We start from the raw sequence: 15,034 nt of genomic DNA on the forward strand, positions 1-15,034 counted from the left end.
AACGGAGCTGGAGGAATCAGGCTCCCTGACTTCAGACTATACTACAAAGCTACAGTAATCAAGACAGTATGGTACTGGCACAAAAACAAATATAGATCAATGGAACAGGATAGAAAGCCCAGAGATAAACCCATGCACATATGGTCACCTTATCTTTGATAAAGGAGGCAAGAATATACAATGGAGAAAAGACAGTCTCTTCAATAAGTGGTGCTGGGAAAACTGGACAGCTACATGTAAAAGAATGAAATTAGAACACTCCCTAACACCATACACAAAAATAAACTCAAAATGGATTAAAGACCTAAATGTAAGGCCAAACACTATAAAACTCTTAGAGGAAAACATAGGCAGAACACTCTATGACATAAATCACAGCAAGATCCTTTTGGACCCACCTCCTAGAGAATTGGAAATAAACACAAAAATAAACAAATGGGACCTAATGAAACTTAAAAGCTTTTGCACGGCAAAGGAAACCATAAACAAGACGAAAAGACAACCCTCAGAATGGGAGAAAATATTTGCAAATGAAGCAACTGACAAAGGATTAATGTCCAAAATATACAAGCAGCTCATGCAGCTCAATATCAAAAAAACAAAAAACCCAATCCAAAAATGGGCAGAAGATCTAAATAGACATTTCTCCAAAGAAGATATACAGATTGCCAACAAACACATGAAAGGATGCTCAACATCACTAATCATTAGAGAAATGCAAGTCAAAACTACAATGAGGTATCATCTCACACCAGTCAAAATGGTCATCAAGAAAAAATCTAGAAACAATAAATGCTGGAGAGGGTGTGGAGAAAGGGGAACCCTCTTGCACTGTTGGTGGGAATGTAAATTGATACAGCCACTATGGAGAACAGTATGGAGGTTTCTCAAAAACCTAAAAATAGAACTACCATACGACCCAGCAATCCCACTAATGGGCATATACCCTGAGAAAACCATAATTCAAAAAGATTCATGTACCACAATGTTCACTGCAGCTCTATTTACAATAGCCAGGACATGGAAGCAACCTAAGTGTCCATCGACAGATGAATGGATAAAGAAGATGTGTCACATATATGCAATGGAATATTACTCAACCATAAAAAGAAACGAAATTGAGTTATTTGTAGTGCAGTGGATAGACCTAGAGAGTGTCATACAGAGTTAAGTAAGTCAGAAAGAGAAAAACAAATACCATATGCTTACACATATATATGGAATCTAAAAAAAAAAAATAGTTCTGAAGAACCTAGTGGCAGGACAGGAATAAAGACACAGACGTAGAGAATGGACTTGAGGACACGGGGAGGGGGAAGGGTAAGCTGGGACCAAGTGAGAGAGTGGCAATGACATATATACACTACCAAATGTAAAACAGATAGCTAGTGGGAAGCAACTGCATAGCACAGGGAGATCAGCTCAGTGCTCTGTGACCACCTAGAGGGGTGGGATAGGGAAGCTGGGAGGAAGGCGCAAGAGGGAGGAGATATGGGGATATATGTATACATAGAGCTGATTCACACTGTTGTACAGCAGAAACGAACACACCATTGTAAAGCAATTATACTTCAATAAAGATGTTAAAAATAAACAAATAAAAATAAAAACAATACTACTTAAGATATGGGAAAATATGCCTTCTCATGCACCACTGGTAGGAGAATAAATTGAAGGGAAAAAAAACTTTCTGGAGGGCAATTTAACAAAAAGAATCAAACTTTTACAAGCAAATATACCCTTTAGTCTACCAGCTCTGCTTCTAGATGTGTATCCTAAGAAAATGATTCTGTTTTAGCTATAAGGAAATACATAACAATTTTTACTGTAGCAAATAATTTAAATTTGATTGAATAGGTGAATGCCATCTAATCATTAAAAACTAACGCTAAAAAAGTATGTTGTAGAAAAATATTTAGAGGCATGAACTGATGTTCACACCAGTTTGTTAAATTGAAAAACAAAATAAAAACAAAAGCAGGTTATCAAACCGTATTATCACATACTAGCCTAGCACAACCCCACTACCACCCCATGCTACCATATATAAACAAGAGAATATATGTTGGTTGAGATATTCATTTGAAGTACATTGATACAACAAATGATAGCTAATTATCAGTAGTAGTAGTAGCAGTAATAGAAACAATACACAACACTAAGCAAATGACAGCCTGACTCACAGTCAACATGTCAGTAACGGAATTCAGATAGGGAGCCCGGTTTCTAGAATCCCTTCACTGGTCTGCTGCAATACCGCTGATGTAGCATGATTGACCTTGTTGTATCTCCTCATACTGGTCGCTTCATCCTAATCCTGCCCCTTTCCCTGCCAAATTTTGGCCCAGAAATTTCAAAAGGAAGAACACAGAGAGGAAAACTACATGCAGTTGGACATGGAAACTATGAAGGGACAGAAAAAGAGGTTTGGGGTTGCTGCTGCATCCCCTGGAGGCGTCAATAATTTCTCTAGTAGTGGTACTGATTGACATGAGTTGGAAAGCATTGCTCCGGATTGATGGGCTGACAGCTATGTGGTGATAGTCCTGGTATAACTTAGCACAAGAGTGCTTAGATACCATCCTGTGGCCTCCGGCTCCCTAACACATGCTGATTTCTAAGTATCCCGGTTTGTATGGCTCGTGGCAAGTACCATGTTTTCATCCATTTCCAATATAATGTTTTCATTTCAAAAGGTCCATATGGGGCCCCTGAAAATTTACAACTATCATATAAATCAGTTTACCATGCATTAAAACCACATCATATACACTTTAGAACAGCATCTCAACCAATCTGTACTTCATTTTGAGATATGCTGGCATGGAAGTTACAACGAGTAATATTTAAGCCTAATTTGCAATGGAAAAAACATGTTTCTATTTAGTTCACTTTTGCAAACTTATCTTTGTGACTGCTAATTCCTTTGCTTCTGATTCCCTCCTTTCAAAACTATAGACAAGAGGTTCATCAGAAGACCTTACTCGGTACTGAAAGCAGTTGAATGTGAGGCAGAAAAAATGGAGTAGATTTTGAAATTGGGGAAAAATAGAAAGAAAGAAAACTAATGCCCACATAAATGAGTGGATGTTTAACAAAGGAAGTTATCCCAAAGGTCAGAGATTGGCAGAGGAAATGTGCTATTTACCAATGGTGGGGAAGGAAAAAATCCCAAAGACACATAAAACTTACTCTAAATATTTGCCATTCTGTTTAGTTAAGACCAGGGTACATTAGCAGGCGAGAGCTGTGTACACAGCGAGGACACCAAGTTAGAGGGTCCAGTTCCTTAATCAGCAGCGAGAAGTTACTCTAACCAGTCCTAATCAGTTTCAGCAGAATTCCTATTACTAACTGAGAGTGGTAATCTCAGAGAATATCTATTTTACTATCAATAGTTCTTTAGTTCTTCATAATTTTTTTAATTTAATTTATTTTGTTTTATTTATAGTGTATTCTAGCTCAATTATCTTGTTTGATTTATCTCACGATTTTGCTTACTATCATTTGTTTGGAACCTCACTCCTAAAAGTTGCTGGAACCTATTTTGTTGACATTTACAGTCATTCCACATAGTAGAAAATAATAAATTACACTTTGTTAAGAGAAAATGCAATTATTAGTCCATTTTGACAGTTTTCATTGATGGAAAAGGCATCCTCCTCATAAATTAAATTTTATGTGAGTTTCCTTTATATTTGGAAATTCCAGGAGTGATTATTTAAAAGCAAAATCATCCATTTACCAGAATAACTCAGAACAAACCCGTGGTGTTATAAGACCTGACAGTATTTCTTGGAACAGATTGTTATTAGCTCATAAATTTAAGGCAGGCACACAGATGCCTGCCCCACACATAACATAAAACATTTTGCTTCAAAAAACCCTCGGTCACATTTTGACCATAAACACTACGTACTTGATAATCTCACCAGTGGGAGGTTTAGGTTGTAAAGGGTTTACCATTTCTCACACATTCAGGCAGAAAGATGTACTCTTTCATTCTGAAGATCCTCATTTGGTTTCCCCCATACTTCATCAACAAACCCATGCTTCACTCCTGAAATTTCTTTTCTAACTTACCTTGGGCATACAAATCTGGAACGGGAGAGATGCTGCAGTACAGGCAGCATCAGCATGTGGCCAAGGGAAATGAAATCTCAGTTCCTACCAACAATACAAACCTCTGACATTTGATAGCAGGGAAAAAAAGGGGGAGCTAACGTCCCATCTAATCTCAGTGCTTTCGCAGCAGATATTTAAATGAAAACAGTTCAAGCTCCTGACGCCACAGAGGGTAGACTTTGCATAATGTTCAGTTTCTAATGCCTCCAGAAGGTATCTGATATTTATTTATAAGCCAAATATATTAAGCCTGAAATGAAAAAGCTTCTAGAATTTCCAAAAAGCCTACATAAAATTGCCTGAATATGTATTAGCATATAAGTTGGAAGAAAACATTTTTTAATCCTACTTAGGTTTGTCTGGTTATTATTTGCCCTCCCAACCCCGTCCCATACACTGGATCATGAAAACACGATTTTTAAGATTTTTAACACAGACATCATTGACTTGATTGTTCAAGTCTCCCTGAAGCCCATTTTTAAAGATCACCTGGGAAAAAAATCTTTGGAGATTTTGTAAACTGTCCCAGGTTCAAAAAAAGCAGAGAGGTGAGTGCAAAGACCCTTTGAGATTATGAGATGGCAAGTGAGGAGGCTTCAGGAGGTGTTCTGAAAGAAACAAGTCCCTCACAAATGGAACTGAAAAGCAAGAAGTCATTTTTCTCCCTAATCGTAACAAAAGAAACTGAAGCAAACTCCTGTTTAACTGGAATTAAACCATCAGAAGTTCACATAACCATTACTTTATTAAGTCGCCTTTCATGAGAAAGAGACAAATGAAACATAAACAAGCTGGCTCAGAGACTTATTTTTAAAAGCAGCTATTAGGATACGATCAGTGGAGATTTAACCTGAAATTCAGCCTCATAAATATGAAAAGGATTCTAAAGTTGTGATTCATGTTCATATGATAATGTTAGTAGTGAGTGTATTTTATCATTTGCTAATCATTTGAAAAGTGGTTTTGCCCCAAATTGATATAAGTTCTAACCCCAAGTTAATTATAATATATAAGTTTTTAATTAACCTATCCCCAGCCTATTTTGGACAAATTGAAATCACAACAAAATGAAGAATGAGGGTTATTTATTTTACTTGGGGAGAGAGGGACAGGGAGACTGAATGAGTTATTTAAAAAGGTAACTTTAATATGCATCATTTCTTTGTAGAGCAATTAGATGAGAACACAAGGTTAGAGACTGAAAAATCTGTATCTACAATATAATTTACTTTATAGCAGAATAAATTTGGGGAAAATTCACAAACTCAGTTTTACCAAATGTAAGTTAAGGGTGTCAGTATGCTTTCTATATCTTCCACAATACAAAATTACGAGGTTCACTGACCTGGTCAAATTGAGCTGGATAAAGGTAATTGGCCATATAAATGGTGAAACCTATTTTTATGTGGAGAAAATAAGACTGACCATTGATTTGACCACAAATATATAAATGCTGTCCTTATGTCTTTATATGGATTTATTTGAATAAGATGCTCATCCAGTAATCAACCCTAAGTTTCTTGTGAAGGTACCAGACACTCATGAGAACACTCCAGCCCGCGCATCCAAGATGCACACACAGCCCCACACTCTTTGGTCCTAGTAGCACTCATACTCAAGTAGTGCAGTTCACACCTGGGAGATCTGACCCCAAGACAGGCCCACACAGGCTCTGGAAGTAATGTGGGGGTCACTTAAGCAGGGGATTGTGGAGTCCTGAGTGGTTTAGCAGTGGGGGTGAGGGTGCCTTGCACGAACCACGTCCCTGCAGAACCCTCTCTTCGTGGAACATGGACCGAGGCCAAGAATCTTTCTTGTCCAAGGCCAAAGGGTGTTACTGTTGATATGACATTTCTGCCTTAATCTGGGTTAGCCAGAAAATCTAATTAGCTGTATCTCATATCCCAAAAGCCAGACTAGATAGTATGGGTTATACTATTTAGTGAAAATAACCATTCTAAGTGCTAACATTACTTTAGCTCAGTTGGTCAAATGATTTTGGTTTTAATACCATGGAGTCCACAGTGAGCACAAGAGGATGCATTTCTTCAGTGAGAAAAGTCTAGACACAACTGAAAAATAAGCCAGCACGAAGACAAGCTTTGTGAGCTGTTAGGCAGTGACCAGGTAGAGAGAAAAGCTTTTGTCTCAAGTCCCACTTCCTTACGCTCAGTCTACAAAACATCACAGGTCAAGCCTGTGAGCCAAACTGAATGATGAATCTTCCCTTTCATTCTCCCTTCTTTTAGCACCTCACCCTACCATACCTGAGTTGTTCTCCATAGGAACACAAAAAGATCCACTTGCCCAAGAACGTGTCCTGTGCCTCTACTGCCCCCTTTCTACCACCAGACAATTCTTTTTCTCATCTTTTCGGGGCTTTATCCATTGGTGGTGGTCACCCAACTAATAGAATAAACTACCTACCATGTACCAATGGGCTAGTGAGTGTTATCAGTTGAATAGGTCATCTGTGCAAGTTAATTAACACTGTAAACAGGGCCTTGAAAGCATGTCATTCCTTAATAAGTAAAATGACTCCACTAGAAGGTATGTACTGCAGAAATGAGATCAGGCCAGTGGGGACACACAAGCTTCTTGGAGCACTTTGAACATATCATGCAGGCAACTGCCTGCCGTGCTGAGAGGCCTCTCTATGTACCTAGAGTACAAGGAAGAGATGAGAGAAAAGAAACTTGTCCTAATAGTTTTGCAGGGCAATTGAAAAGACAGAATCTATGTATAATGAAAACTCTTTAATAACATTACAAAGTAACACAAGGATGAGAATGGATGAGTTATAAGGCCTTTTCCCTCCTGATTTCTAATACTCTTCCAAACATCTGATCTGCTGTGAGCTTTCCCTGAAATTTTGATTAAGAGACAGAACACTTGGCTTGAGTAGCAAAAGAAATAGCTTGGAAGAACTTAGACACATTTCCCCCCTTCTGCTCTCACATTCTTCTGATTCCCCAAATTCGGGCCTTTTGGAGGATGTTTAGAGGTGTCCCTACACATTGCATGTGCCTCTACTTTTTAAGTCTTTTAATGTATCAAGGTTCTCGAGAGTTAGCTTTATTCTCCTCTATATAAGGGTGAATACTGAGTCCACTTCAGTTTTTTCCAGCTGCTTGGAAAATGGCAGTTTTGCCATTGTTCTGGCCCATGATTTCAAAAAGGCAGGTAATCCCTGAAATCCCAGAACCCTCGGCTTAGTGTCAGAAAACTCACATTCCAATTCCAGCTCTAATGCTCAGTTGCCTCGAGGGAGCTGTTGAACTCTTCTTTGAGCCTCAACGTCGTCTATAAAATAGGGATTTGTTTCAGCCAAGACCAAATCAACTAGCTTGTATGGGAGAGCACACAGCCCAGTGGGGCTCAATATGTGTGGTTGATGTGAACATTCATGCCAGGTAATCTCTGTTTCGGAATTTCTCAGAACAAGATCAGATCCACCCATTTATTCAGTTAACAAATGCTTTGTTGAGCACCTAATAAGCATCTGACTCTCCACTGAGCACTTGTGAGAACCACAGTAGCTACGAGCCATCCCGTCGCTACTGGAAAGTTTCTATTTTCAAATTACCTCTCTTCTAGTATTTTCCCTTTTGGAAGATAGTTAAGAATGTACGTCATGTTTGTTTGCTTAGATTATATCTATTGGCAACACTTTGGAATGGAGTCCATCCCTCCCTGGGCTTCATTATACATCAAAATTCCCACAGTTGGTGTTTTTCCAAGACACATAGATCAGCACAGTCTCTAAGAAGTTCTCTCTTGGGTTTGATAAAGAAGAATTAAAATACACCTGGACTTTATCAAGCCTGGTTTTCAGGCTGTCAGGGGAGGCTGGCGTTGGTAGGGATAAATTAAATTATTAAGAATGGAAGTTTCCATTAATCAAAGGAGAGAAGCGGTAACGAGCAGCACACAAAGATAATGCGTAAGCACATACACTGCACACCAGGGCCCATCTGATAATTATTCTGCCGCTCAAATGCACCCCTCCTCAGTCTACCGCCACTGAAAACCAAAAATGTAGCAAGAAAATATCTGGATAGTAATTCCTGCTCAGTTGAGTCTCTAGTTATGGCCAAATAAAGACAGACAATTAGACAATTAATTACCCAAAGCAGTGTGACTTAGTGTAACTTTCATTGATTAAAATGGGCAATAACGCATAGATATTTGAAGCATCACTTTATGCTATTAATTCCAGGAAAATCACATACTGAACCATCTATTAAAATGGAAAAGTCATAGTTGTTCAGACCCCAGGGAAGCTAACTGACAGGATAGAACAAGAGTTTGAAAACATATTTTTGGTACAATTGTTGGCCAAAATCATTGATTATATAAAAATTAGTTCTGTACATCCTTAATGGCTTCTATTTTCCCTGATCTACATTACACTAAAAGGAGAATGAGTACCCTCAAAAAATGGAGAAAAGTATAGAAAATAGCATGTTTTTCGACTTCTCTCTCCAAACACCCATCTTCTCCATATACTTACGATGAATGAGAAAGAGGAGAACAACAGGCCTGCTGGGGAGTACACGGTTAGGAGGAATTCCTGACCAAAACCTTCACAGGCAGGGCCGCCACTTTACACAATCCCATTCATACTCTTTGTGAAATCCACCTCCAGGGCTGTGCAAGGCTCAATCTCTGTGCTATACACAACGACCCTATCTAAGGGTACACAAGGATCCACAAAAAAGTACTCCTAGTCCAGGAAAATACCACGTTGCCCTGTGACCTAGTTCAATCCTAATGAGATAAGGAGAAAAAAGAGAGAGTGTTTATTGACTTTAAAACTACTCAAGAAGTTCCACAAACAGACTCAGAAGTATCTGAGAATTGTAAAAGATTTGATTGCAATCACAAGAAAGGAAAGTCTTTCCATTTGACTGATCCTCAGATAAACAAAAGCACAGTGGGAATGGCTGGGCAAAAGACTTTCCTATCTTCACACCCACACACCCAGTAGAACATATCAGCAAGCAAAGAAAACATTCACCAAATTTCCATTGATGAAATATACCAGGCCTTCTCTTTGGTCGACTTTGAAAACATTAAGCTGTATAATTTAAGTTTTTGTTTCAATCTGAAAAATGGAGTTGATACCCTAGATATAGGGCATTTGAGGACAAGCCAGACTGAAAGTAGGACAAGGGATTTCTATCTGGCCAGATAAACAACACCTCTGGACCTCAGTCACTTGACCAAGCAGAATTCACGTCTGAAGTGCGCTTATCCCACACGGCATAGTGAGCCTGCTTTCCTGGGATGCTCAAGGATGTGCTAGAAGCAGGATCTCTGAAAAGGAGGAGTGAAAAGGACAGGACCATCCTAGGGCCGGGTAACCCTAATTTGGGGCTCCCCTCCTTCCTCTTCTAGCCACCCCTTCCCATGGGATTAGGAGTCTGCAGGGTTGGAGGATATACCTCCCTATAGCAACAATCTCCCTTCTAGACCATTCCCCAAGTTCCCATGTCCCTGGAATTCCCTGTCTCACATGGTCCAAAGCCAGCCTCCAAGGCCCATGTGGGTCTTTACTCTCCCAAGGGCAGACCACTTTACAGCCAGTGTGTGTACCCCTAGGCCTGAGGGGTGATCATGGGCAGCTGTCCACCTATGGGTGTGGATAAAGCTTGAATGAGCAGATTGGTTGGTCCACACATATTCCTACAGTTGCACAGTGGAGCCAGGGAAGGAAGAGAAAGGATAAGGCTGTGGGACAGAAGGGTCTCTTGTCCTGGACCTGCAAATGTTAGGGGTGGGCCTGGAATGAGACAAATCACAGACTGAAACGTGTGCTATTCAGTGGTCCCGGGAAATGTCTTTCTCTCTCCTATCCTCACAGTGACCACACAACTTATTATCTGAACCAGGGCACTGTTGAGTATAAAAGGGACCCTAACCAAATGGGATACCAGCTCAATAGGTGAAGCCAAGACTGTCCTGCAAATTGGGATATAAACTCATCCCAGCTACACCAAACTACAGGTAGTAGCCTCCCCTGTAATGATCCCTCACTAACACCAAGCCCAGAGTTCCAAAACAATTGCCATCCATTGGCATCCAGCACTTTTCTTCCCGTAAAGTTCTTTTTGCCCCTCACAGCGAGTGTTTATGCTTGGTACACTCAAGAAGTAAATAAAACTTCATCCTTGTCATGTACAACAGACTTTGGGTATATAATAGAAAGCATCGGATGTAGTTCCAGCTTCTGTTGTTTATCTGCAAAGGTTGTTCAATCTGTTAAATCTGTAGATTGGCATCCTAATAAATAGAAAATGAAATAAAAGGAAAACCTAAGAAACCAGAGAACTGTCGGAAATCTGCAAACACACCAAAGAAAATTGGATACTAGGATTCCTGACTGAGGTAGAAAATCAAAGATAAACAGTAAACAGAACCTTAAAGAAAATGTTGTGATGGCCTTTTCTGGAGCCAACCCTACACTAGGCCTGGGAATGCAAGATTTAATCCGGACCAGTCAGTGTTTTCCAGAAGCTCACACCCTAGAGGAGGGAGTTTCTGGTAAGGCCTGAGGCCACATCCTTGGCACCTGGTTACTGTGTCTCCCTTGCTGCCTCTTGGCAAATTCCAGTAGCCTGATTTCCACTCATAGCTGTTACACAACACACACACACACACACTTTTTTCCTACAATGCTTCCCGTCAGTCTGTCCTACTGTCTGCCATTATTTACATTAGAAGTTCTTAAACATGACCACTCATCACAATTACCCTGGGAGCTTCTCTAACATACAGATTCCCAAGCAGCACCCCACAGAGACTGAATCAGCAGGTCTGGGGTGGAGCCAAGACATTTCTACCCTTAGTAAACAATCCAGATGACTATGAAAGCAAAGCATTCTAGCCTCTGGAGAAGCTCAGCTAGAGCAACACAGGCTGGGACGTTGTCTGACGGAGATGCAGCCGCGCCCTCATGCTCTGTCTGTCCCAGCCTGCTCCTCTGTGGGGGTCTTCCCAGAGAGAAGTGAAGATGTTTTACCCAACACCCTGGCAAAAAGCACCACAACGAAAAGCTGTCCTTTCCTGCCGTGGCCAAGCTCCAACCAACTGCCAATTCCAACACATCCTGGAAGATTTCTGTATTCATTCCCTTTCATGAGAAACTGTTTGAGCTTTACTCAGAAATAAAAGTACACACATGCAACAAGTTTATGCAAACTTTAGAATGGTCCATTTTTTATTGACAGTCTTTATTTCCTAATCCAATGTTGAAACTTTTCCTTTGAATGAAATTTTAACCCATTTCTTTCCCTTCTCTCCCTCCTCCTCCCCATTCTCCACACACCCATATTGTAATCTGTGAGTTTTTGGTTAAATTAACAACTCCCAAGGGCCTAACCCTTCTAAGAGAACACATCAGCAACTCCAGGAAACCATGTAATTTTTCTATTTGTGAAAATTAGCCAAATGTTTTCAAAGGATAAGAAACACTGATGGCTTCGTTTTTGGTTCATCCAGAATACGGATGGGAAGAAATTATTGCAGTCAATCAACTTGAATTTTGTGTTTTACAAATAGCCTAGCATAATCAGAAATAAACCTAAATTTATAAGAGAAATGCTATCAGGTAGAAATCCCTCCTTGTCAATGGAAAGACTGACCACAGGAGTTCAGGCATCACTCTGGATCTTATCATCACAGGCATATCCACAGATAAGTCAGCTTTTGCAGGAGCAGAGGAGGTAAAAAGAGCTCTACTCCCCTCGCGCAGTTCCAAGGTTCAGCATTACCCAGCTCACTAGAGTCGGGGCTCTGATTGCCACTTCCCTTGGGAGCAGCTGCCTGTCTCCAGGGATGTTCCCACAGATCTCAGGGATGGAGCCTTACAAGAGAGCTCTCTGATCTTGAAACTGGAAAATCTCAATATGCTGCAAGGAAGTAAGTCAGTGCTAAGCATGGAATCCCAGTTCCATCCCTCTGATATGCTTTTGGAGGGTATGAAGCTAAAAAGGTAAAAATAAAAAGACCAGACTCAAATGTGGAAAATGAACCCACTCACTTCCTGAACATGTGCTAAGCTGAAGAAATACTCCTCGATATATTAGTCCTTAGCATGCTGTTATTTGATTAAGTCTCACTTCTCTTGCTTTATTGTTCTTTTCACTAAGCTTCAGATAATTTTCCTAAGGTAGTTTAAAAGTAAGGCTAAATGCTTACCTTCCATAAATCATAACTTCCATAAATCATAAGAAAGAAGCTGTGTATAATCTCATTTGTGTAAACACAAATTTGTCATGAAATAGCTTAAAACAAAGTTTGGAAGAACATGCACAGAGACTTTCCCATTGGTCGGTTTGGGATGGTCCAAGATTTCTATTCCTCTTACTTAACTCTTTTCTTCTATAAACATTTATTACTTGTATGCCTTTCGAACTTAAAAAAAAGAAGTGGGAAGTATTGAAGGTATTTACCAATGGAAATTATCAACATCAGATAGTGAAATTAATTATTTCAAAACTCTAGGGACAAATGGCTAACAGTAGACTTCTGACAACATCGTTTCTTTTGCTGCATTATCCACCAGTGCCAAAAGTCCATCCACTAGTTGGATGGAAGTACTGTTGACTCTTGAACAACATGAGTTTGAACAGCAGGGGTCCACTTACACATAGATCTTTTTCAGGAAATACTTACTACAGTACTACAGTATCTGGGGTTGGTTGAATCCATGGATGTGGAACCACGGATACATAACCACGGATACGGAGGGCCTACTGTAGAGTCATATGTGGATTTTTGACTGCCTAGGAAGTTGGCACCCCTAACCTCCAGTTGTTCAAGGGTCTACTGTATTTGCCTGCAACATTAATTTGAAACAAGATGGGCACAAATGACAGCTTACTTACTCTCCTTAAATAGCCACTAATTCCACAAATTATCTGCCTGTTGTTCAAGACAGAGACCACCACAGATAAAGTAAATAAGGATGTCTCCTATCAATGAACTGGAAAATGCATTCATTTAAAAATTACTCAGTGCCACAATTTACATTTCAATTGTACACTTCTTCTTGCTTCCACTTTTAATGGAGGCTATAAGGCAACAGGCAGATAACAAATGTTCCCTAAGGGGATTTAAATTGGCTCTATTAATCTCTCTCTGACTTCAAGACAATGTTTAAAAATAAATGTCTGGCTTAACATTTTACAAAATCTTCCTTTTAAACATTAATTTTTCTTCTGTGCACCACAAGAGAGAAATTTTGCATTCAGGTTCTAAGTCAAGAGCAACTCAATGAGACTGAAATCACCCAAGGCAGCCTCCACCTCTTCATCTCAATCACTAAGTGGCTTGCTTGATCACACTTGAGACCCACTATCACTTACAACTGTCTTATCTTCAAAATCTGACATTTTGACAAACCTCCCTATAGCTACCATCTCAAATTTTTCCACCTTGCCTCCTGTTGAATTTATCTTTCCCCTTCACTGTTCTCTCCAGTTAATCTTGCTTTTTCTTCTTGTTTTAACCTCAGGCTTCTTAAACTAGGATATATATCCCCACCCTCAACCCAGTATAGGGCCTAGTCATGGAAAAATGTGGCATATTTTTTTAACTCTTTATTTTACTTAATAATAAATAGCTTAATACTTAAAATTAAAGCAAATACATATACATTATGGAATTTTAAATATTTTACAAATAAAACTCAGGACTTTACAACTTACAAAGCTTCTGATAGGCTACTTTAAGACTCCACGCCCTGGAGAAAAGCTTCTCTTCTCTGTCATTATGAATATTTCATAGGAAACGTTTGAGAAGCATTAACCTAACCTATTCAGCCTCCTCTTGGATTCACAGCCTATGGTTAACCATTCCCAACCAAATTCTCTCTGACCTCTGAGAATGCCTAGTACTCTTGACTCTCCATTAAAACACTTACTTGGACTGACCCAATCCATCTCTTCTCAGTTAATTCCAGGGTGTCACTAGAGAAAGTCCCGTTACAATACTTTGTAGAACCATGCCACTCAATCAGTCCTAGGCACTGGCCACCACTAGACAAGCCCCCTTTTTTATCTCTAATATACATCCTAACTTCTGCCAATTCTTTCATTTTCTCAAATGTACTTCTGACTTCCCCAAAGAACAGCTTCATTGCCCACTCTACAAAGATTGAGATGATTTTAAGTGAACTGCCTCAACTTTCTCTCTCTCTCCATGAAATGTCATAGGACATGACACATAGTTTCTTTCTTCCCTCCCATCTTAAAGCAGTATTCCCTATTCTTTTCTGAGACCAACCCCATGCTCCTGACCTACCTCTGCCAGCCTGCTCTTTCCATCTTCCCCACTATTTCTTGTATCTTCAGATTTTGTCTTTCCCCTCTTAGATGACAAAGACAATTGCCTCTTTTGAAAAGGGATCATTTCTTAATCCTGCTTCACCCCAAGTTCTCCTCCTTTCTTTATCAAACTTCTTGAAAGAATAGTTCACGTTCATGGAATTCACTTCTTCTCTTCCCATTGTCTTCTTGAGCCCCAGCAAATAGGCTTCCGCCTTCACCAAGCCAAGGCAACCATTCTCACTAAGGTGACAGGGACCCACTCATTACTATCCCAGCTCTCTGCTTGGAATTTGTCCCACTTCAACTCCCAAAGAATAGGCAAGTTGTCCTTAACCCTCTCTTCCTTTTCTTCATTCCACACCATGTTTTATCACTTACCTCTCTGACTGCTCCTACCCACTCTCATTCACCACCGGCTCCAACCTTCAGTCTTTTCTTCTATAGGCTCTCTCTTGTGAACTGCATGCATCCCATGTCCTCAACAATCACCTCAGTGCAGAGGACTTTCAACTCCAGAGCCTTCAGCCCTTAGCCCAATACTGAGTCACTAGCCCATTTCTACTGCCTGCTGGGTA

Source organism: Eubalaena glacialis, chromosome 4, assembly GCF_028564815.1.
Source record: "Eubalaena glacialis isolate mEubGla1 chromosome 4, mEubGla1.1.hap2.+ XY, whole genome shotgun sequence".
NCBI classification, from domain to species: domain Eukaryota; kingdom Metazoa; phylum Chordata; class Mammalia; order Artiodactyla; family Balaenidae; genus Eubalaena; species Eubalaena glacialis.